The following is a 23898-nucleotide window of genomic DNA, read 5'->3' as shown; positions in this document are numbered from 1 at the left end:
ACGTGGTGGTCACAGTAGCTTAACAAGACTGTTTTAATGCCCCTTGGAAGAGTGGTGGAGGTTGCAGTGAAATAAAAAGACAATATCAATGCCCCTTGGAAGAGTGGTGGAGGTTATAGTGGAATAAAAAGACAATATCAATGCCCCTTGGAAGAGCAGTGGAGTTTAGAGTGGTTTAACCAGACGGTTTTAATGTCCCTTGGAAGAGACGTGGAGGTCACAGCTCCTTAACAAGATGGTTTTGATGCCCCTTGGTAGAGTGGTGGAGGTCGCAGTGGATTAAAAAAGACAATATCAATGCCCTTTGGAAGAGTGGTGGAGGTCGCAGTGGAATAAAAACATAATATCAATGCCCCGTGGAAGAGCCGTCGAGGTCACAGTAGGTTATCAAGACGTTTTAACTCCCCTTGGAAGAGTGGTGGAGGTCGCAGAGAATTAAAAAGACCATATCAATGCCCCTTGGAAGAGTGGTGGAGGTCGCAGTGGAATGAAAAGTCAATATCAATGCCCCGTGGAAGAGACGTGGAGGTCACAGTAGCTTAACAAGATGGTTTTAATGCCTGTTGGAAAAGTGGTGAAGGTTACAGTGGAATAAAAAGACAATATCAATGTCCCTTGGAAGAGTTGTGGATAGTGTTGAGCTTTCCGATACTGTAATATCGGTTATCGGCCGATATTCGCGGTATCGGAGTTCCGATACTGAGTTCCGATATTTTTACAATATCGAATACCAGAATCGGAAGTATCCATAATGCCTGCGCTCTGCATTGTCTCTGAAGGATGACAAGCTGGATATCAGCGCTCAGCTGCGATCCAGCCTGTCATCAGAATGCCATCCCAGATTTCTCCTGATTGTTTAAAAGCCGGCGGGCGGTAAATAGCCGCCGGCTTTTAAACAATCACACAGCCCCATACTGCTTCCCCGCAGCCTACCACCCCGATCCTCCGCTCCCCTCGCCACCTCCCATCCCGATCGTAAGTTAGGACCGGGCGGGGAGCGCAGCACCAGGGAGCGGGGAGCGAAGGATCCGGGCCGGGAAGTCGGCAGTGAAAAGACTTCACCGCCGGCTTTCCCGTTCTGTGCAGCGCTCTCCCGCCGGTTATTTCAAGTGAACAGCTGAGGTATCAGGTGATGCTGATCGGCTGTTCATTTGAAGTAGCCGCGGTGCCCTCAGAGTGTTCGTGTGAGTTCATCCTTGACTGCATTGCATGAACTCACATGAACTTTCCCACGGCCGCACAGGTCAGCCTCACCTCCCAGACCATCAGACCGGTCATGATTGGTGTCTGCGCGGTGTCTGCACGATGTGTGCGCGATGAGTGCGCGATGTGTGCGTGATGTGTGCGCGATTTGTGTGCGCAGGCAGACATAAGCCGATGTGACACTACTACTCCCATCGGCCTATGTCTGTCCCCCGTCCACTCGTGCCAGCAGGATCAGCTTGATGGGAGCAGTAGTTCCCATCAGCCTGATCCTGCTATTTAAATTGCCCTTTAAACTGGCCCATATGTTATTTTGTCCCCCATAGTTTTCTATTTTTGCCCCTATACATGTTTTATTTAGGCCCCCATATTTTTTTGGGGGGGTTGTTGGTCCCCAATAAATTTTAAATACATTTCATTGGTGGCCAGTGGTTACCTAAAATAAATTAGTTTATACATTACCTGTCCCCGCCGATCGCCACCTAAAATAAAGTAAAAAATAAAAAACTACACCTATACTCACCTAGACACCTAATTCCCCGAAGCCATTGATCTCCTGTAATAAAATATAAAATGATAAACCACAACCTTATCCTTACCCCTCCGTAGTAGTCCACAAGTGTCCCACGAAGATCTCCAGTTTAGAGCAGCCACATAAAATGTGACCGCTCTAAACCGCTGCCGCCGCTACAATAACGGGGCCGTAAAGCAGCCCCGTCATTGCATAAGCGGGTTCGCCGGAGTTCAGGCAGCGCTGCTCCGGTCAGCTCCTTTACGGCCCTGCTGTACCATGAGAAATTCCCACGGTACAGCAGTGCCGTAAAGGAGGTCTCCGGAGCTGCGCTGACTGAATGCACTCCGGTGACCTCAGTCAGTGGCTCCCGCTGCCGGGAGCGGACGTGTTCCCGCCAGTGTGAGCTTACAGCAGCCATGCACAGCTGTCACCATCTCCAGATGTGACAGCTGTGCATGGGAGATCAGCGCAGGAACGTGGACAGGTAACTATTTTTTTTTAGTAAACTAAGAATTAAATAAAATGGTGTGTTTTATTTCAAATAAATTATTTTTTTCTGGGTGTAGTGTGTGTTTTTTCTTTTTAACACTTTGTAGGTTAGTAATGGGGGTGTCTTATAGATGCCCATCATTACTAACCTGGACTTCACGGCAGCTGGCGCTGACATGAACCCCACCACTATTACCCCCTGCCACCGCACCAGGGCAGCGTGGAAGAGCGAGGCTAAGTGCCAGAATTGGCGCATCCTATGGATGCGCCTTTTCTGGGGCGGCTGAGGGCTGGTGTTTCTAGCCTGGGAGGGGGCCAATATTCATGGCACCCTTCCTGGGCTATTAATATCAGCCCCCAGCTGTCTGCCTAGTCTTTGCTAGCTATTAAAATAGGGGGGACCCCACGTCAATTTTTTTGGGCCGTCTCCCCATTTTAATAGCTAGTAAAGGCTAGGTATTCAGCTGGGGGCTGATATTAGTAGCCTGGGAAGCTCCGTGGGTATTACCCCCTTCCCAGGCTTCAAACATCTGCCCCAGCCGTCTGCTTAACCTCCGCTAGAGACTAAAATTATGGGGGATCCCACGCCAATTTTTTTTTAATAAATCCTTTATTTTAACACTAAGTGACACTTGAGGGGTTAATAAAGATGCAGTCCCTAAATTATTATTTATTTTTTAATTAATTTTTCCCAAAAATTTTGACGTGGGCTTTGCCATATTTTTGTATGCCAGACAGGTACAGCATCCAGGAACGGGCTGCCCCCAACTCCCAGCTGCCTATTTGTACCTGGCCGAACACAACAATATAGGGAAGCCCTTTTTTTAATTATTTCATGAATTTCATGAAATTAGTAAAAAAAAAAAAATACGTGGGGCTTCACCCTATTTTTGTGTCCAGCCAGGTACAACTAAGCAGCTGGGGGCTGGAATCCACAGTGCAGGGTGGCCCAAGCTTTGTGGGCCCCCCCCTGCTGCGCACTGCAGTCCGCAGCCACCCCAGAAAATGTTGCGTTCATAGAAGCGCCATCTTCTGGCGCTGTATCCAGCTCATCCAGGGCCCTGGTGCGGTGGCTCACTGGGTAATAAAGGGGTTAGGGCCAGCTTTGTATTATCAGCTGGCCCTAAGCCCGAAATTCATGGGGTCACGCCAATATTAGACATGACCGCCATGAATTTAGAGTAAAGTATTTAAAAAAAACACAAACACACACAATAAAGTCCATTAATCGAAATAAACACACAATTCTTTATTGTTCTAAATTAAACTCTACTTACCGTCACGCCCATTCCAGCTGAAGCCAACGATCTCCTGCAATAAAAGTAAAATAATAAAGCAACATCATCCTTACCTTTCCATGGTTCCCAGGACAGCTTCAGCTCTGCTACATCGAGATGACAGGCTTGATCGCAGCAGAAAGCTGCCATCCAGCCTGTCATCCCACAGACACTGAGAAGCGCAGGCATGCTTGCGCTCCTCAGTGTCTGGCTGTGACGGCATCCAGATGAGCTGACAATAAACTCAGCTCACCTCATGCATGTCACTGACAGCGTGGGAGAATTCTCCAGTGCATGCGGTGAGCGTGAGAGACTCGGCTCATCTGGATGCCGTCACAGCCTGACACTGAGGAGCGCAAGCATGCCTGCGCTTCTCAGTGTCTGCGGGATGACAGGCTAGATGGCAGCTTTCTGCTGCGATCCAGCCTGTCATCTCGATGTAGCAGAGCTGGAGCTGTCCTGGGAACCATGGAAAGGTAAGGATGATGTTGGTTTATTATTTTTCTTTTATTCCAGGAGATCGTTGGCTTCAACTGGAATGGGCGTGATGGTAAGTATGGTTTAATTTAGAACAATAAAGAATTGTGTCTTTATTTCAATTAAAGGACTTTATTCTGGGTGTTGTGTTTTTTTTAAATACTTTACTATAAATTCATGGCGGTCATGTCTAATATTGGTGTGACCCCATGAATTTCGGGCTTAGGGCCAGCATATAATACCAAGCTGGCCCTATCCCCTTTATTACCCAGTGAGCCACCGCACAAGGTCCCTGGATGAGTTGGGTACAGCGCCAGAAGATGGCGCTTCTATGAACGCGCCATTTTCCAGGGTGGCTGCGGACTGCAATTTGCAGCAGGGGGGGGGGCAGAAAGCTTGGGCCTCCCTGCGCTGCAGATTCCAGCCCCCAGCTGCCTAGTTGTACCTGGCTGGACACAAAAATAGGGCGAAGCCCCAAGTATTTTTTTTAAAATTATTTCATGAAATTCATGAAATAATAAAGAAAAAAAGGGCTTCCCTATATTGTTGTGTCCGGCCAGGTACAAATAGGCAGCTGGTGGTTGGGTGCAGCCCGTTGCTGCCTGCTGTACCTGGCTGGACACAAATATAGTGCGAAGCCCCACTTCAATTTTTTTTTAATTATTTCAGGTAATTCATGAAATAATTAAAAAAAATTGACTTGGGGCTTCGCACTATATTTGTGTCCAGCCAGGTACAGCAGGCAGCAACGGGCTGCACCCAACCACCAGCTGCCTATTTGTACCTGGTTGGACACAACAATATAGGGAAGCCCTTTTTTTCTTAATTATTTCATGAAATAATTTAAAAAAAAAAAAAACGTGGGGCTTCGCCCTATTTTTGTGTCCAGCCAGGTACAACTAGGCAGCTGGGGGCTGGAATCTGCAGCGCAGGGAGGTCCAAGCTTTCTGGGCTCCACCCGCTACAAATTGCAGTCCGCAGCCACCCCAGAAAATGGCGCATTCATAGAAGCGCCATCTTCTGGCGCTGTACCCAACTCATCCAGGGCCCTGGTGCGGTGGCTCACTGGGTAATAAAGGGGTTAGGGCCAGCTTGGTATTATCAGCTGGCCCTAAGCCCGAAATTCATGGGGTCACGCCAATATTAGACATGACCGCCATGAATTTATAGTAAAGTATTTAAAAAAAAACACAACACCCAGAATAAAGTCCTTTAATTGAAATAAACACACAATTCTTTATTGTTATAAATTAAACCATACTTACCATAACGCCCATTCCAGCTGAAGCCAACGATCTCCTGCAATAAAAGAAAAATAATAAAGCAACCTCATCCTTACCTTTCCATGGTTCCCAGGACAGCTTCAGCTCTGCTACATCGAGCTGACAGGCTGGACCGCAGCAGAAAGCTGCCATCAAGCCTGTCATCCCGCAGACACTGAGAAGAGCAGGCATGCTTGCGCTCCTCAGTGTCAGGCTGTCACGACATCCAGATGAGCCGAGTCTCTCACGCTCACCTCATGCGCAGGAGAATTCTCCCACGCTGTCAGTGACGTGCATGAGGTGAGCTGAGTTCATTGTCGGCTTATCTGGATGCCGTCAAAGCCAGACACTGAGGAGCGCAAGCATGCCTGCGCTTCGCAGTGTCTGCGGGATGACAGGCTGGATGGCAGCTTTCTGCTGGGGTCCAGCCTGTCAGCTCGATGTAGCAGAGCTGAAGCTGTCCTGGGAACCATGGAAAGGTAAGGATGAGGTTGCTTTATTATTTTTCTTTTATTGCAGGAGATCGTTGGCTTCAGCTGGAATGGGCGTGATGGTAAGTATGGTTTAATTTAGAACAATAAAGAATTGTGTCTTTATTTCAATTAAAGGACTTTATTCTGGGTGTTTGTGTTTTTTTTTTAACTTTGACTATGGGGTTAGTAATGGGGGTGTCTTATAGACGCCTCTCCATTACTAACCTGGGCTTGATGTCAGCTGGCATTATAAGCTGACATTAACCCCAGGCCTATTACCCCACTGCCACCGCTACAGGGCAATGGGAAGAGCGAGGCTAAGTGCCAGAATTGACGCATCCTATGGATGCGCCATTTCTGGGGCGGCTGATGGCTGGTGTTTCTAGATTGGGAGGGGGCCAATATTCATGGCACCCTTCCTGGGCTATTAATATCAGCCCCCAGCTGTCTGACTAGCCTTTGCTAGCTATTAAAATAGGGGGGACCCCAAGTCATTTTTTTGCGGGGGTCCCCCATTTTAATAGCTAGTAAAGGCTAGGTATTCAGCTGGGGGCTGATATTAGTAGCCTGGGAAGCTCCGTGGGTATTACCCCCTTCCCAGGCTTCAAACACCTGCCCCAGCAGTCTGCTTAACCGCCGCTAGAGCCTAAAATTATGGGGAACCCCACGCCAATTTTTTTTTTAATAAATCCTTTATTTTAACACTAAATAACAAGTACAGTAAGCAACACTGTCACTGTACTTCATATATATGTTACTGACATGTTTCTATCTATCTAATCTATGTGTGATGCTCTATTCTTTCTGTTATAAATTGTCGGGTACCGCTGCTGAATTGCCGGCCGGATTTTTTAAAGAGACGGTGCATGAAAACACTGTTATTTTTTTAAATAAATCCTTTACACTAAATGACAAGTACAGTAAGCAACACTGTCACTGTACTTCATATATATGTGACTGACATGTTTCTATCTATCTAATCTATGTGTGAAGCTCTATTCTTTCTGTTCTAAATTGTCGGGTACCGGTGTATGCCGCTGGTGCATTGCCGGCTTTTCAAGTTTCACTGTGAGCACTGTTCCCATCGATTGGGGCAACCACCTCCACCAATACATTCTACTTTATTGTTAGTTGTTTTCCTTCATGTAGAATTAACCTACAGGGAAAGAAAGGGTTTATTTTCATACCGATATTTGTGTCCCATTGACTTGCATTGGTTTCCGGTATCGGAATCGGCGATATCCGATACTTTTTGGGTATCGGCCCGATCCAATCCGATCCGATATTTCCTGATATCGGAAGGTATCGCTCAACACTAGTAGTGGAGGTTACAGTGGTGTAAAAAGACAATATCATTGCCCCTTGGAAGAGTGGTGGAGGTTACAGTGGAATAAAAAGACAATATCAATGCCCCTTGGAAGAGAGGTGGAGGTCACAGTGGAATAAAAACACAATATCAATGCCCCTTGGAACAGTGGTGGAGGTTACAGTGGAATAAAAAGACAATATCAATGCCCCTTGGAAGAGCTGTGGAGTTCAGAGTGGTTTTGCTAGACAGTTTTAATGCCGCTTGGAAGAGACATGGAGGTCACAGTAGCTTAACAAGATGGTTTTATTGCCCCTTGGAAGAGTGGTGGAGGTAACATTTTAATAAAAAGGCAATATCAATGCCCCTTGGAAGAGTGGTGGAAGTTACGGTGGAAGAAAAAGACAATATCAATGCCCCTTGGAAGAGTTGTGGAGGTTACAGTGCAATAAAAAGACAATATCAATACCCGGTAGAAGAGACGTGGAGGTTCACAATAGCTTAACAAGACGGTTTTAATGCCCCTTGAAAGAGTGGTGGAGGTCGCAGTGGAATAAAAAGAAAATATCAAAGCCCCGTGGAAGAGTGGTGGAGGTTGCAGTGGAATAAAAAGACAATTTCAATGCCCCGTGGAAGAGACGTAGAGGTCACAGTAGCATAACAAGATGGTTTTAATGCCCGTTGAAAGAGTGGTGGAGGTCGCTGTGGAATAAAAAGACAATATAAATGCCCCTTGGAAGAGTGGTGGAGGATACAGTGGAACAAAAAGACAATATCAATGCCCCTTGGAAGATCTGTGGAGTTCAGATTGGTTTAACCATACGGTTTTAATGCCCATTGGAAGAGATGTGGAGGTCACAGTAGCTTAACAAGACGGTTTTAATGCCACATGGAAGAGTGGTGGAGGTTGCAGTGGAATAAAAAGGCAATATCAATGCACCGTGGAAGAGACGTGGAGGTCACAGTAGCTTAACAAGATGGTTTTAATGCCCTTTGTAAGACTGGTGGAGGTTGCAGTGGATTAAAAAGACAATATCAATTCCCTTTGGAAGAGTAGTGGAGGTAGCAGTGGAATAAAAATACATTATCAATGCCCCTTGGTAGAGTGGTGGAGGTTACAGTGGAATTTAAAGACAATATCAGTGCCCTGTGGAAGAGATGTGGAGGTCACTGTAGCTTAACAAGACAGTTTTAATGCCCCTTGGAAGAATGGTGGAGGTCGCAGTGGAATAAAAAGACAATTTCAATGCCCCTTGGAAGAGTGGTGGAGGTTAGAGTGGAATAAAAAGACAATACCAATGTCCCTTGGAAGAGCTGTGGAGTTCAGAGTGGTTTAACCAGACTGTTTTAATGCCCATTGGAAGTGACGTGGAGGTCACAGTAGCTTAAAAAGATGTTTTTAATGCCCCTTTGAAAAGTGGTGGAGGGCGCAGTTGATTAAAAAGACAATATCAATGCCCCTTAGAAGAGTGGTGGAGGTGGCAGTGGAATAAAAAGACAATATCAATGCCCCTTGGAAGAATGATGGAGGTCGCAGTGGAATAAAAAGACAAAGTCAATGCCCCTTGGAAGAGTTGTGGAGGTTAGAGTGGAATAAAAAGACAATACCAATGCCCCTTGGAAGAGCTGTGGAGTTCAGAGTGGTTTAACCAGATGGTTTTATTGCCCCTTGGAAGAGAAGTGGAGATCACAGTAGATTAACAAGACAGTTTTAATGCCCCTTGGAAAAGTGGTGGAGGTCACAGTGGATTAAAAAGACAATATCAATGCCCGTGGGAGACACGTGGAGGTCACAGTAGTTTAACAAGACAGTTTTAATGGCCCTTGGAAGAGTGGTGGAGGTCGCAGTGGAATAAAAAAACAATATCAATGCCCCTTGAAAGAGTGGTGTAGGTTACAGTGAAATAAAAAGATAATATCAATGTCTCTTGAAAGAGCTATGGAGTTCAGAGTGGTTTAACCAGATGGTAATAATGCCCCTTGGAAGAGTGGTAGAGGTCGCAGTGCATTAAAAAGACAATATCAATACCCCTTGGAAGAATGGTGGAGGTTACAGTGGAATAAAAAGACAATATCAATGCCCCTTGGAAGAGCTGTGGAGATCAGAGTGGATTAACCGGACGGTTTTAATGCCCCTTGGAAGAGATGTGGAGGTCAGAGTAGCTTAACAAGACTGTTTTAATGCTTCTTGGAAGAGTGGTGGAGGTCGCAGTGGATTAAAAAGACAATATCAATGCCCCTTAGAAGAGAGGTGGAAGTCACAGTGGAATAAAAAGACAATATCAATACCCCTTGGAAGAGTGGTGGAGGATACAGTGGAATAAAAAGGCAATGTCAATGCCCCGTGGAATAGGCATGGACGTTACAGTAGCTAAACAAGATATTATTAATGCACCTTGGGAGAGTGGTGGAAGTCGTAGTAGAATAAAAAGACATTATCAATGCCCCTTGAAAGAGTGCTGTAGGTTACAGTGGAATATAAAGACAATATCAATGACTCTTGCAAGAGCTGTGGAGTTCAGAATGGTTTAATTTGACGCTTTTAATGCACCTTGAAAGAGACGTGGAAGTCACAGTAGCTTAACAATAAGGTTTTAATGCCCCTTGGAAGAGTGGTGGAGGTCGCAGTGGATTAAAAAGACAATATCAATGCCACTTGGAAGAGTGGTGAAGGTCCCAGTGGAATAAAAATACAATATCAATGCCCCTTGGAAGAGTGGTGGAGGTTACAGTGGAATAAAAAGACAATATCAATGCCCCGTGAAAGAAACGTGGAGGTCACAGTAGCTTAACAAGACGGTTTTAACGCCCCTTGGAAGAGAGGTGTGTAGTGCCGGCGTCCCTGCCCTCTGCTAGGCAGGGACGCTGCTCCCCTCACCGCTCTGCTCCGTGCCCGGCGTCCTCCCCCCGCTCTGCTGTCAGCGCGCGCTCCTTCCCGGCGTCCTCCTCCCGCTCTGCTCTCAGTGCGCGCTCCTTCCCGGCCCCTGTGCTTAGGGCGCGCGCGCGCGCGCTCCCCTCCTCTTAAAGGGGCCGCGCGCGCCGTCCTAAGGAGTCCCCGGCCAATGGCCGGAGGACTTCATCATATATAAGGCACCTCCTCCAAAATGGAGGTGCCCGAGCAATGTTGTTTGCACCTGTGTCTCACCTGTGCTTCAGCCCTCAGGTCCCGTTGCCAGTTACCTGCCAGTTACCTGCCAGTTACCTGCCAGTTACCTGCCTGATTCCTGCCTGAATACTTGTTACCAGTCTGCCAGTCTGAGGTCCGACGGTCTGCCTTACTACTCCTGTCAGTCTGTCTAAAGGACCAGCCTGCCCGCTCACTTGGGAGCGCACATCAGCTACCTGCCTGCTTGCCTGAGGTCCGACGGTCTGCCTTACAACTCCGGTCAGTCTGTCTATGGACCAGCTTGCCCGCTCACCTGGGAGCGCTTCTCCGTTACCTGCCTGCTTGCCAGCCCGGAGGCTCCGTTGTCACGTGCTGTGACCATCAGCTACTTCGGACTCTTGCCCGCTCACCTGGGAGCGCTGCTCCACTACCTGCCTGCTTGTCTACCCGGAGGCTCCGCTGTCACGTGCTGTGACCACCAGCTATTTCAGAGACTCTTGCCCGCTCACCTGGGAGCGCTGCTCCACTACCTGCCTGCTTGTCTACCCGGAGGCTCCGCTGTCACGTGCTGTGACCACCAGCTATTTCAGAGACTCTTGCCCGCTCACCTGGGAGCGCTTCTCCGTTACCTGCCTGCTTGCCTGCCCGGAGGCTCCGCCGTCACGTGCCGTGACCACCTGTTATTCCAGAGACTCTCGCTTGCTCACCTGGGAGCACACATCTACCATCTGCCTGCTAGCCTACCCGGAGGCTCTGCCATCACAGGTCGTACCTACCCATTACCCAGAGACTGCCCTGATCACTTGCCGTATCTCCCTGTCCGTTCATCCAGAGACTGCCACCCGCTCCCTTACAAGGGCCGCCCCCTTGTATAGTAGCTCAGAGGTTCCGCCTCCCAGACCCGTTACAGTTTGCTCGGGCCATGGAACCCGGTGGCACCCAAGCTCCCTCGCTCTCGGACCTGTGTCATGAACTGTCCCGTCAGAGGTCCCAACAGGAGTCCATCCTGGGTCACCTACGCAATGTTAATTCTCGCCTGGACACTCTGACTGCTCCACCTGCAACCACTGCCAGTACCATGACTCGCAACCCGGCAGCTCCGCTACCCACTAATACCATGGTATCCTACCCCGGACCCCGGCTGTCTGCACCTCCTCGCTTCGGAGGCGACTCCGCCCAGGCTCGGGGCTTCATAAATCAGTGCACCCTGCACTTTGAACTTTTGTCTCATCAGTTTAACTCCGACCGGGCCAAAATTGCCTTTATCATGTCCCATCTCACCGGGGAGGCCCTGTCCTGGCTAAATCCTCTATGGGAGAGAGGAGACCCCTGGTGTCCAATTTGCCTGCTTTTCTCTCGGCTTTCCGGAAAGTCTTCGACGAACCCGGACGGAAGACCTCATCCGCATCCTCGCTGCTACGCCTCCGTCAGGAAGGTCTCACCGTGGGCCAATATGCCATACGGTTCCGTACCCTTGCCTCGGAGCTGGCCTGGGATAACGACGCTCTGGTATCCGTCTTCTGGGAGGGTCTGTCTGGCCGTATTAAAGATGAACTTGCTGGTCGGGACATTCCTACCACTCTCGATGATCTAATAACTCTTGCCACCCGGATTGACCTACGGTTCCAGGAGCGTGCCAAAGAGGTCACCCGTGAGAGGAGGATTCCACGTTTAGCTCCTACTTTTCAGAAACCCGTCATTTCCTCCGTCTCTCCCCAGGTACACTCTCCTGAGCCTATGCAGGTCGACCAGACCAAGATGGTCAAAACCCGTCAGGACTCACGCCGTGCCGAGGGGAGCTGCTTCTACTGTGGCAGTAAGGAGCACCGGATCCGTGCCTGCCCGGAGAGGTCGGGAAACGCCTGTGTCTAGGTTCGCTCAGAGAGGTCCACCTAGACAAGAATAAATCCTCTCCATCCCTGCTGTTGTCAGTTTCTATCGTCTACGGGGAGAACCGTTATTTCGAACTAGCCCAACTTGACTCTGGAGCAGCCGGGAATCTTATTTCACAGTCCCTGGTAGAAAAATACCGAATCCCCACCAAACCTCTGGCTGTACCCTTGTCTGTTGCTGCCGTGGATGGGGGGCTCTTACCTCGCCCCATCCAACTCATCACCGAATCCATTACTCTGCAGGTGGGAATGCTGCATTCTGAAAGTATCTCCTTCCATGTTCTGCCTGGACTCTCTCACGCCCTCTTGCTAGGTCTGCCTTGGCTCCAGAGACATGCACCCGTGCTTGACTGGCAAACCGGAGAGGTCCTTCGCTGGGGACAAGACTGTCATAAAACCTGCCTGGTTCCCGTCCATCCCGTCCGTCCCTCTCCTACCCCAGCTAATCTACCTGGACTTCCGATTCCTTATTGGTCTTATGCTGATGTCTTTAATAAAAAGGAGGCAGAGACATTACCACCTCATAGACCATACGACTGCCCCATCGACCTGTTACCCGGTACTACTCCTCCCCGTGGGCGTATTTATCCATTATCCGCTGCTGAGACCCGGTCGATGTCCGAATATATTGAGGAGAATCTGGTCAGGGGATTCATCCGGAAATCTACCTCCCCGGCGGGAGCAGGCTTCTTTTTCGTCAAAAAGAAGGACGGCTCTCTCCGTCCCTGTATAGACTATAGAGGCCTAAACCAGATCACGGTGAAGAATAAGTACCCCCTTCCGCTCATTCCAGAATTATTTGATCGTCTGAGGGGGGCTAGGATCTTCACCAAACTGGACCTTTGTGGGGCATACAACCTGGTTCGTATCCGTCAGGGGGATGAATGGAAGACGGCCTTCAACACCCGGGACGGCCACTATGAATACCTGGTAATGCCCTTTGGTCTCTGTAACGCTCCTGCCGTCTTTCAAGAGTTGGTCAATGACATCTTCCGGGACCTTCTCTACTCCTGCGTAGTGGTGTACCTGGACGACATCTTGGTCTTCTCTCCGGATCTCCAGACTCACCGGAGGGACGTTCGTCAAGTCCTGCTCAGGCTCAGGCAGAATCACCTCTTCGCTAAATACGAGAAGTGCCTCTTTGAGCAGACCTTGCTTCCGTTTTTGGGCTACATTATTTCTCAGACCGGCCTACGAATGGATCCAGAGAAACTGTCTGCCATCGAGAAATGGCCCCGACCGGAGGGGTTGAAGGCCATTCAGCGGTTCCTGGGCTTCGCCAACTACTACCGCCTCTTCATACCACACTTCTCTTCTCGGACTGCCCCAATTTCCGCGCTCACCCGTAAGGGTACTAATCCCAAAGAGTGGCCGCCCGAAGCAGAGGAAGCCTTTCTTTCCTTAAAACAGGCCTTCTCTTCCGCCCCGGTGCTGCATCGCCCGGACGGCAACAAGCAGTTTTTCCTGGAAGTGGACGCCTCCTCCTCTGGAGCCGGAGCGGTACTTACTCAAAAATCTTCTTCCGGGAGAATGGTTACTTGCGGCTTCTTCTCCAAACTCTTCTCCTCCTCGGAGCGTAATTATTCCATAGGAGATCGAGAGTTATTGGCCATCAAACTGGCATTGGAGGAGTGGCGTTACCTGCTTGAGGGGGCTCTTCACCCGGTAATAATTTACACTGACCACAAGAACTTGGCTTAACTCCAGCACGCCCAGAGACTTAACCCGCGCCAAGCCCGGTGGTCCTTGTTTTTTGCTCGTTTTGATTTTATCCTTCATTTTCGCCCGGCTGACAAAAACGTCAAGGCGGACGCCTTGTCTCGATCCTTTCTGGTGTCTGATCTCGAGGAAGATCCGAAACACATCATCGATCCCGCCAGAGTAATGCAGGTGGCTCCCGTGAGTCTAAATCGTCTCCCTCCCGGTAAGACGTTCGTATCAGTACCTGATCGGGAGAAGATCCTACACTGGGGTCATTCGTCTAAACTAGCTGGCCACGCCGGTCAGAAAAAGACCCTCCAGCTTATTACCCGGCACTACTGGTGGCCTAACCTGCACAAGGATGTAATAGACTTTGTTTCTGCCTGTGTGTCCTGCGCCCGCAACAAAGTTCCGAGACACCTGCCGGCCGGCCGCCTTCTTCCTCTGCCAGTACCTGCTGCCCCCTGGCAGCATATAGCGATGGACTTCATTACTGATCTGCCCGTCTCAGCCGGTTGTACGGTCATTTGGGTGGTCGCTGACCGCTTTTCCAAGATGGCTCACTTCATTCCCCTGCCAGGCCTTCCGTCTGCACCCGAGCTGGCTAAAGACTTTATCCGCCACATTTTCCGTCTTCATGGCCTACCCCGTCACATCGTGTCGGATCGAGGGGTACAGTTCACTTCTCGTTTCTGGAGAGCCACTTGTAAATTACTGGACGTCACCCTGGACTTCTCCTCCGCTTACCACCCACAGTCTAATGGTCAAGTGGAGCGGATCAATCAGAACCTGACCAGTTACCTCCGGCACTTCGTTAATGCCCACCATTCTGACTGGGTGGATCTCCTGCCGTGGGCCGAATTCTCGTACAACAATCACGAAAGCGAATCTTCCTCCAAATCCCCGTTTTTTGTAGTCTACGGTCAGCACCCTCGGATCCCGTTTCCCGTCTCCACCTCGGTGGACAATCCGGCTGCGGAATCTCTTGTTAGCGAATTTTCCTCCATATGGGAGAGTACCCGGTCCGCACTCCTTCTGTCATCCGAGCGTATGAAAAGACATGCTGACAAAAGACGTCTGGATCCTCCTCAATTCCGTCCTGGGGATAAAGTCTGGCTCTCGTCCAAATATGTCCGGCTCAAGATCCCTTCCTATAAGTTAGGGCCTCGGTTCATCGGTCCACTGGAGGTCATCAGTCAGATCAATCCGGTGGCCTATAAATTGAAACTCCCGGCCAACTTACGGATCCCTAACTCCTTCCATGTATCTCTCCTCAAACCCGTGGTACTTAATTCTTTTTTCAAGTCTACAGGTACGCCTCCTGCTCCGGTTTCTGCTGAGGACGAGTTTGAGGTAGAGAACATTCTTGCCACCAAAAGGGTAAGAGGAAAGACCTTTTTTCTGGTAGATTGGAAGGGGTTTGGTCCTGAGGAGAGAACGTGGGAGCCCCGGGAGAACATCCATGCCCCTCTCATCCTAGCTAAATTTCTGTCTGGCCTAAAAAAGGGGGGGCATAAAGGGGGGGGTACTGTAGTGCCGGCGTCCCTGCCCTCTGCTAGGCAGGGACGCTGCTCCCCTCACCGCTCTGCTCCGTGCCCGGCGTCCTCCCCCCGCTCTGCTGTCAGCGCGCGCTCCTTCCCGGCGTCCTCCTCCCGCTCTGCTCTCAGTGCGCGCTCCTTCCCGGCCCCTGTGCTTAGGGCGCGCGCGCGCGCGCTCCCCTCCTCTTAAAGGGGCTGCGCGCGCCGTCCTAAGGAGTCCCCGGCCAATGGCCGGAGGACTTCATCATATATAAGGCACCTCCTCCAAAATGGAGGTGCCCGAGCAATGTTGTTTGCACCTGTGTCTCACCTGTGCTTCAGCCCTCAGGTCCCGTTGCCAGTTACCTGCCAGTTACCTGCCAGTTACCTGCCAGTTACCTGCCTGATTCCTGCCTGAATACTTGTTACCAGTCTGCCAGTCTGAGGTCCGACGGTCTGCCTTACTACTCCTGTCAGTCTGTCTAAAGGACCAGCCTGCCCGCTCACTTGGGAGCGCACATCAGCTACCTGCCTGCTTGCCTGAGGTCCGACGGTCTGCCTTACAACTCCGGTCAGTTTGTCTATGGACCAGCTTGCCCGCTCACCTGGGAGCGCTTCTCCGTTACCTGCCTGCTTGCCAGCCCGGAGGCTCCGTTGTCACGTGCTATGACCATCAGCTACTTCGGACTCTTGCCCGCTCACCTGGGAGCGCTGCTCCACTACCTGCCTGCTTGTCTACCCGGAGGCTCCGCTGTCACGTGCTGTGACCACCAGCTATTTCAGAGACTCTTGCCCGCTCACCTGGGAGCGCTGCTCCACTACCTGCCTGCTTGTCTACCCGGAGGCTCCGCTGTCACGTGCTGTGACCACCAGCTATTTCAGAGACTCTTGCCCGCTCACCTGGGAGCGCTTCTCCGTTACCTGCCTGCTTGCCTGCCCGGAGGCTCCGCCGTCACGTGCCGTGACCACCTGTTATTCCAGAGACTCTCGCTTGCTCACCTGGGAGCACACATCTACCATCTGCCTGCTAGCCTACCCGGAGGCTCTGCCATCACAGGTCGTACCTACACATTACCCAGAGACTGCCCTGATCACTTGCCGTATCTCCCTGTCCGTTCATCCAGAGACTGCCACCCGCTCCCTTACAAGGGCCGCCCCCTTGTATAGTAGCTCAGAGGTTCCGCCTCCCAGACCCGTTACAAGGTGGAAGTTGCAGTGAAACAAAAAGAAAATATCAATGCCCCTTGGACGAGTACTGGAGGTTACATTGTTATAAAAAGACAATATCAATGCCCCTTGCAAGAGTAGTGGAGGTCGCAGTGGAATAAAAAAACAATATCAATGCCCCATGGAAGAGTGGTGGAGGTAACAGTGGATTAAAAAGACAATATCAATTCCCCTTGGAAGAGCAGTGGATTTCAGAGTAGTTAAACCAGACGGTTTTATTGCCCATTGCAAGTGACGTGGAGGTCACAGTAGCTTAAAAAGACATTTTAAATGCCCCTTGGAAAAGTGGTGGAGGTGGCAGTAGAAAAAAGGACAATATCAATGCCCCTTGGAAGAGTGGTGGAGTTTACAGTGGAATAAAAAGACAATATCAATGCCCCGTGAAAGAGACGTGGATGTCACAGTAACTTAACAAGACGGTTTTAATGTCCCTTGGAAGAGAGGTGAAAGTCGCAGTGGAATAAAAAGACAATATCAATGCCCTTTGTAAGAGTGCTGGAGGTTACAGTGGAATAAAAAACAATATGAAAGCCCCTTGCAAGAGCTGGGAGTTGAGAGTGGTTTAAATGGAACGTTTTAATGCCCCTTGGAAGAGACGTGGAGGTCACAGTAGATTAACAAACTGTTTTAATGCCCCTTGGAAGAGTGGTGGAGTTCGAAGTGGATTAAAAAGACAATGTCAATGCTCCTTGAAGGGAGTGGTTGAAATCTCAGTGGAATAAAAAGATAATATCAATGCCCCTTGGAAGAGTGGTGGAGGTCGCAGTGGAATAAAAAGACAATATCAATGCCCCTTGGAAGTTCTGTGTAGTTCAGATGGCTTAACCATACGGTTTTAATGCCCCTTGGAAGAGACATGGAGGTCACAGCAACTTAACAAGACGGTTTTAATGCCACATGGAAGAGTGGTGGAGGTTGCAGTGGATAAAAAAGACAATATCAATGCCCCGAGGAAGAGTGGTGGAGGTCGCAGTGGAATAAAAAGACAACATCAATGCCCCGTGGAAGAGACGTGGAGTTCACAGTAGCTTAACAAGATGGTTTTAATGCCCTTTGAAAGAGTGGTGGAGGTCGCAGTGGAATAAAAATACAATATCAATGCCCCTTGGTAGAGTGGTGGAGGTTACAGTGGAATTTAAACACAATATCCATGCCCATTGGAAGAGATGTGGAGGTCACTGTAGCTTAAAAAGACGTTTTTAATGCCTCTTGGAAAGGGGTGGAGGTCGCAGTGGATTAAAAAGACAATATCAATGCCCCTTGGAAGACTGGTGGAGGTAGCAGTGGAATAAAAAGACAATATCAATGCCCCTTGGAAGAATGATGCAGGTCGAAGTGAAATAAAAAGACAATGTCAATGCCCCTTGGAAGAGTGGTGGAGGTTAGAGTGTAATAAAAAGACAATACCAATGCCCCTTGGAAGAGCTGTGGAGTTCAGAGTGGTTTAACCAGATGGTTTTATTGCCCCTTGGAAGAGACGTGGAGGTCACAGTAGATTAACAAGATGGTTTTAATGCCCCTTTGAAGAGACGTGGAGGTCACAGTAGATTAACAAGACTGTTTTAATGCCCCTTGGAAGAGTGGTGGAGGTCGCAGTGGATTAAAAAGACAATATCAATTCCCCCTAGAAGAGAGGTGGAAGTCGCAGTGGAATAAAAAGACAATATCAATACCCCTTGGTAGAGTGGTGGAGGATACAGTGGAATAAAAAGACAATATCAATGCTCCGTGGATTAGACATGGACGTTAAAGTAGCTAAACAAGATGTTTTTAATGCACCTTGGGAGAGTGGTGGAAGTCGTAGTGAAATAAAAAGACAATATCAATGCCCCTTGAAACAGTGCTGTAGGTTACAGTGGAGTAAAAAGATAATATCAATGCCTCTTGCAAGAGCTGTGGAGTTCAAAGTGGTTTAAATTTACGATTTTAATGCACCTTGGAAGAGACGTGGAGGTCACAGCAGCTTAACAATAATGTTTTAATGCCCATTGGAAGAGTGGTGGAGGTCGCAGTGGATTAAAAAGACAATATCAATGCCCCTTGGAAGAGTGGTGGAGGTCGCAGTGGAATAAAATGACAATAACAGTGCCCCGTTGAAGGGACGTGGAGGTCACAGTAGCTTAACAAGACGTTTTTAATGCCCCTTGGAAGAGTGGTGGAGGTTGCAGTGGATTAAAAAGACAATATCAATGCCCCTTAGAAGAGAGGTGGAAGTCGCAGTGGAATAAAAAGACAATGTCAATGCCACTTGGAAGAGTGGTGGAGGTTACATTGGAATAAAAAGACAATATCAATGCCCAGTGGAATAGACAAGGACTTGACAGTAGCTTAACAAGACGGCTTTAATGCCCCTTGGAAGAGTGGTGGAGGTTGCAGTGGATTAAAAAGACAATATCAATGCCCATTGGAAGAGTGGTAGAGGTCGCAGTGGAATAAAAAGACAAATCAATGCCCCTTGAAAGAGTTGTGGAGGTTACAGTGGAATAAAAAGACAAGATCAATACCCCATGGAAGAGTTGTGGAGGTCACTGTGGCTTAGCAAGATGGTCTTAATGCCACTTTGAAGAGTGGTGGAGGTCGCAGTTGAATAAATAGACAATGTCAATGCCCCTTGGAAGAGTGGTGGAGGTTAGAGTGGAATAAAAAGACAATTCCAGTGCTCCTTGGAAGAGCTGTGGAGTTCATAGTGGTTTAAATTTACGGTTTTAATGCCCCTTGGAAGAGACGTGGAGGTCACAGTGGATTAAAAAGACAATATCAATGCCCCATGGAAGAGTGGTGGAGGTCGCAGTGGATTAAAAAGACAATATCAATGCCCCTTGGAAGAGTGGTGGAGGTCGCAGTGGAATAAAAAGACAATATCAATGCCCCTTGGAAGAGTGGTGGAGGTCGCAATGGATTAAAAGAAAATATCAATGCTCCTTTGAAGAGTGGTGGAGGTTACAGTGGAATAAAAGGACAATATCAATGTTCCTTGGAAGAGGGGTGAAGGTCGCAGTGGGATAAATAGACAATATCAATGTCCCATGGAAGAGTGGTGGAGGTCGCAGTGGATTAAAAAGACAATATCAATGCCCCTAGGAAGAGTGGTGGAGGTCGCAGTGGAATAAAAAGACAATATCCATGCCCCGTGGAAGGGACGTGGAGGTCATAGTAGCTTAACAAGACGGTTTTAATGCCTCTTGGAAGAGTGGTGGAGGTCGCAGTGGAATAACCTCACTGGTACATGCTCTGCATAACTTCTCTGCTTGCTGTGTCTGCTGTAATCTAATGCTCTGCTTTGCTGATTCACCTCACTGGTACATGCTCTGCATAACTTCTCTGCTTGCTGTGTCTGCTGTAATCTAATGCTCTGCTTTGCTGATTCACCTCACTGGTACATGCTCTGCATAACTTCTCTGCATTATCTGTCCGACACCATTCAATACCCACATATGTCTGTCCCTTCCCCACTATAGATCTTATCTGATTTTTAGAGGTGCTAAACTGCAGAGACTAGAGTCCTAGCTCTGTGTTTGATTACCCAGCCATCTCCTGGTGAGACGACCCGCTGCTAATTTAGCCATATGCAGCTCCCACAATGCCCTTCACCAGATAGTTTAATGTGCCCTATATATTTAGAAGCTCTGTAACGGGTGCACTTGTGCTGGAGTGTGCACGCGTCTTCTTGTGCAAAGTGGCTTCGGAGATAAGTGGCAGTTATTTCAGAGGCAGTTAGTCAGGGCAGGAGTCAGGTAACCAACACTTTGACCACTTACTCTCTTTTAACTATGTTTCTGTTAGCTCTCATTTTTTCCTCTATAGTCCTCCACTTTCTAGTAACCACTCAAATCCCTACACCTAGTAAGAAACTCTTCATATCTCCCTCCATCCTCCCCATTCATCTCACCTCCTCCTCCAAATTATTCCTAAACATTCAATCTTGGATCTCCAAACACAGACAGCCACCTCATGCTCTCTCTTGCTCCCACCTGCTAACACTTTCTCTGCTCCTCCTCATTGCTGGAGATATCTCTCCAAATCCTGGTCCTCCTCGCCATATCCCCACAGTTACTTCTTCCTCCTATCCACGACCTTCCACAAACTGTCGCAACCCTTCTAACCTCATACCCATCCAACCAATCCCCACTCCCTTAGTTGCTCTAACAGGAGCTCTATGGAACGCTTGCTCTGTCTGCAACAAACTTTCCTTCATCCACAATCTTTTCATTGCAAACAAACTTTCCTTCCTCGCCATCACTGAAACCTGGCTCACCCCCTCTGACACAGCCTCCCCAGCTGCACTCTCATATGGCGGATTCCACCTTTCCCACACACCCCGCCCCAACGGCAAACATGGCGGAGGCGTAGGTTTTCTCCTATCAGAACACTGCGCTTTCACCCAAATCCCACTGCCACCCTCCGTTACACTCCCCTCTTTTGAAGTGCACTGTGTGCGCATCTATTCCCCCTCCAACCTCCAACTGGCCGTCGTTTACCGACCCCCAGGGCAAGCCACCACCTTCTTAGACCACTTCACCACCTGGTTGCTTCACTTCCTCTTCACTGACATCCCCACTATCATAATGGGTGACTTCAACATCCCCATTAACACTTCCCACTCGTCTGTCTCTAAGTTCCTATCTCTCACTTCCTCCTTCGGACTCACTCAATGGTCTTCCACACCCACCCACAAGGATGGCCACACACTGGACCTCATCATCACCCGCCTCTGTTCCCTATCTAACCTCTCTAACTCACCCATCCCTCTCTCTGATCACAGCCTACTTACATTCTCTTCTCTCTCCTCCCCGGGGCAACAATCCCCACTCCACAAACTTGCATACCCTCGCAGAAATCTCAAACATCTTGACTTACACTCACTCTCTGAATCCCTCCTCCCTCTTACAGACATAAATTCCTTACACGATGCAGACATTACTGCTGCTTCATATAACACCACAATAGCTGCAGCTCTAGACTCGATCGCCCCTCTCACACACTCCACATCTCGCACATTCAACAGGCAACCCTGGCACACTAAACTTACTAAAGAACTGCGCCGGGCCTGCAGGGTTGCGAAGCGGAGATAGAAAAGGTCTCACTCCATCGAACACTTCATCGCATTCAAGCAATCCCTCACTAATTTCAAGTCCGCACTAACTACAGCAAAACAAACCTACTTCTCATCTCTCATATCCTCCCTATCTCACAACCCTAAACAGCTATTTAACACTTTCAACTCTCTCCTTCTGTTCCAATATCAATGCTCTTTGGAACAGTGGTGGAGGTCACAGTGGAATAAAAAGACAATATCAATGCCCCATGGAAGAGTGGTGGAGGTCGCAGTGGATTAAAAAGACAATATCAATGCCCTTTGGAAAAGAGGTGGAGGTCGCAGTGGAATAAAAAGACAATATCAATGCCCCGTGGAAGAGACGTGGAGGTCACAGTAGCTGAACAAGACAGTTTTAATGCTCCTTGGAAGAGTGGTGAAGGTCGCAGTGGAATAAAAAGACAATATCAATGCCCGTTTGGAGAGTGGTGGACGTTACAGTGAAATAAAAAGACAATATCAATGCCATTTGAAAGAGCTGGGGAGTTCAGCATGGTTTAGCCAGACGGTTTTAATGCCCTTGGAAGAGACGAGGAGGTCACAGTAGCTTAACAAAACGGTTTTAATGCCCCTTGGAAGAATGGCGAAGGTCGCAGTGGATTAAAAGTACAATATCAATGCCCCTTGGAAGAGTGGGGGAGGTTACAGTGGAAAAAAAAGACAATATCAATGCCCCTTGGAAGAGTGGTGGAGGTCGCAATGGAATAAAAAGACAATATCATTGCCCTATGGTAGAGACGTCGAGGTCGCAGTGGATTAAAAAGACAATATCAATGCCCTTTGGAAAAGTGGTGTAGGTCGTACTGGAATAAAAAGACAATATCAATGCCCCTTGGAAGAGTTGTGGAGGTTACAGAGGAATAAAAAGACTATATCAATGCTCCTTGGAAGAGCTGTGGAGCTCAGAGTGGTTTAACCAGACGGTTTTAATTCCCCTTGGAAGAGACGTAGAGGTCACAGTAGCTTAAAATGATGGTTGTAATGCCCTTGGAAGAGTGGTGGAGGTCGCAGTGGATTAAAAAGACAAATTCAATGCCCCTAGGAAGAGTGGTGGAGGTCGCAGTGGAATAAAAAGACAATATCAATGCCCCTTGGAAGAGTGGTGGAGGTAACAGTGTATAAAAAGACAATATCAATGCCCTTTGGAAGAGTGGTGAAGGTTACAGTGGAATAAAAAGATAATATTAATACCCCTTGGAAGAGTGGTGGAGGTTACAGAGGAATAAAAAGACTATATCAATGCTCCTAGGAAGAGCTGTGGATCTCAGAGTGGTTTAACCAGACCGTTTTAATGCCCCTTGGAAGAGACATTGAGGTCACATTAACTTAACAAGACGCTTTTAATGCCCCTTGGAAGATTGATGGAGGTCGAAGTGCATTAAAAAGACAATATCAATGTACCTTGGAAGAGTGGTGGAGGTCGCATTGGAATTAAAAGACAATATCAATGCCCCTTGGAATTGACATTGAGGTCACAGTAGCTTATCAACATAGTTTTAATGCCCCTTAGAAGAGTGGTGGAGGTCGCAGTGGATTAAAAAGACAATATCAATGCCCCTTGGAAGAGTGGTGGAGGTCGCAGTGGAATAAAAAGACAATATCAATGCCCCTTGGAAGATTTGTGGAGGTCGCAGTGGAATAAAAAGACAATATCATTGCCCCGTGGAAGAGACGTGGAGGTCACAGTAGCTTAACAAGATGGTTTTAACGCCCGTTGGAAGAGTGGTGGAGGTCGCAGTGGATTAAAAAGACAATATCAATGATCTTTGGAAAAGTGTTGGAGATCGCAGGGGATTAAAAAGACAATATTAATGCCCCGTGGAAGAGACGTGGAGGTCAAAGAAGATTAACAAGACGGCTTTAATGCCCCTTGGAAGAGTGGTGGAGGTCGCAGTGGAATAAAAAGACAATATCAATGCCCCTTGGAAGAGTGGTGGAGGTTTAATTGGAATGAAAAGACAATATCAATGCTCCTTCGAAGAGCTGTGGAGTTCAAAGTGGTTTAATCAGACGGTTTTAATGCCCCTTGGAAGAGATGTGGAGTTCACAGTAGCTTAACAGGATGGATGTAATGCACTTGGAAGAGTGTTGGAGGTCGCAGTGAATTAAAAAGACAATATCAATGCCCCTTGGAAGAGTGGTGGAGGTCGCAGTGGAATAAAAAGACAATATCAATGCACCTTGGAAGAGTGGTGGAGGTTACAGTGGATAAAATGACAATATCAATGAACCTTGGAAGAGTGGTGAAGGTTAAAGTGGAATAAAAAGACAATATCACTGCCCCTTTGAAGAGCTTTGGAGTTCATAGTGGTTTAACCAGATGGTTTTAATGGCCCTTGGAAGAGAAGTTGAGGTCACA

Source organism: Phyllobates terribilis, unplaced genomic scaffold (assembly GCF_046119375.1).
Source record: "Phyllobates terribilis strain yellow unplaced genomic scaffold, ASM4611937v1 Scaffold_193__1_contigs__length_3613616, whole genome shotgun sequence".
NCBI classification, from domain to species: domain Eukaryota; kingdom Metazoa; phylum Chordata; class Amphibia; order Anura; family Dendrobatidae; genus Phyllobates; species Phyllobates terribilis.
This window is presented reverse-complemented; position numbering follows the sequence as displayed.